The 1442-nt window shown below is 56.9% G+C and overlaps 1 protein-coding gene across 1 annotated transcript in view; it reads left to right on the top strand.

Moving 5' to 3' along the window:
• Nucleotides 1-956: 956 nt before the first annotated feature.
• Nucleotides 957-1442, top strand: part of GPRIN2 (G protein regulated inducer of neurite outgrowth 2) — a 5887-nt gene continuing 5401 nt past the window's right edge. Inside the window, exon 1 of the mRNA XM_010854400.1 lies at nucleotides 957-1071. The gene's annotated coding sequence lies outside the window, so the exon portion shown is untranslated. The remainder of the gene's footprint in view (nucleotides 1072-1442) is intronic.

Consider the following 1442-nt stretch of genomic DNA (forward strand, 5'->3'; position numbering starts at 1 on the left):
CCAGTGCTCAGCGCACCCCCGGACTGCATCCCTCCTCCCATCTCTGGGCTCACTGCCTGAACTATCCCCTTTTCCACGTCTCCTCTGCCCATCCTCCCATTTCTCAATATTCGGTGCCCAGGACCTCGTCTCTTTCCGCCAACCCCCACCGTTCCTACCGCTTCTTCCCCTTCCTTCCTCTTCCCTTTCCATCCCCACCCCTCATCCCACTCTCCTCCCCCTGCCCCCAGCCCCTGCCCTCCCTTCACTCTCCTCCCCCTGCCCTCCATCCCTGCCCGCTTACCCCACAGCCCCCCTCTTCCTCCAGTCACAGTCTTTGCTGCTGGGAAGGTCTAGAGCCCTGCTTGGGGGGTCATGTTGAGGACCTTCTCCCTGAGTCCAGGTGGGCTTTGTGTGGGAGGGCAGGACAGGGCCCCTTGCCCTCGGGGAGAGTGTGTGGCGCGGTGTGTTCAGGCCTTTGGCTCCGCAGCTAGAAGCGGCCTGTCGGTCTGGTGCGCAGAGTGCAGCTGTGTGGATGCTGTTTCCTGCAGGCTCGCACAGCAAACGGGCCTGTGTGTCGGCCCCGGTGGGTCCACGGGTGTGGTGTGGGCCTATACTGGTTCATGGGACCCCGTGGCCACGCAGGTAGGGACACACCAGCCACTTGGGCTGCTTCAGGTTTGGGGCAGCTGGGCCTGGAGGCTGACCTTTTTCATCTCCGGTTCCTCCTGGGAAGTATGGGCAAATCCTCCTCAGGGGAGGAATCTCTTGCCTGGTGGGATCTAGGCCTGTCTGTGGTGAGCAAAGCTGGGTCTGGGACCTCTGCCCCACTGTTCCCCAGAACCCTTTCCTGGCACAGCTTGTGACGTGGGCACTTTGTTCTTAAGACTCCTTCATCCTCTGTGAAGGGCAGGTTTTGTGCCTCCAAACACTTCTCTGTAGCTCAGGAATGCTCCCTGCTGCTTTCCCCAGCTTTGGCCAGGAAAGCCCTCCTTGGCTGGGAAGGATCAGACCACCTCCTGGAGGTTGCCACGCCCCTCTCTATACAAAGAGGGATTTGGGTGGTGTATGTCCCTACCTGGTCCCTGAGAGGTAAGTTCCTATCTCAACATTTGAGGAGTGTGTGTGTGCGCCTATGCACGCGTGTATGCGTGTGTGTATACAGAGGAGTGTGTGTGTGTGCGTATGCACGCGTGTATGAGTGTGTGTATACATATTCTCCCAAGCTGAGGTTTAAAACAGACTTGGAAACAGTGTCATGATGGAGACATTGGGAACATTGGTGATGACTACCACCATCCTAGGATGGGATGAGGAAGGGAAAGATTAAGAAGCAAACCAAGCTACCCTATAATCTAAATGGCTTCCTAAAAGCCATCTTTCTTCCCCTACGCCCACTTCCAAGTACTAGTCCTGTGATACCTTGAGCACAAGTCACTTCTGATGGGAGGAAGAAAGGTAAG

This window comes from Bison bison, unplaced genomic scaffold (genome assembly GCF_000754665.1).
Source record: "Bison bison bison isolate TAMUID 2011002044 unplaced genomic scaffold, Bison_UMD1.0 scf7180017864341, whole genome shotgun sequence".
Classification (NCBI taxonomy): domain Eukaryota; kingdom Metazoa; phylum Chordata; class Mammalia; order Artiodactyla; family Bovidae; genus Bison; species Bison bison.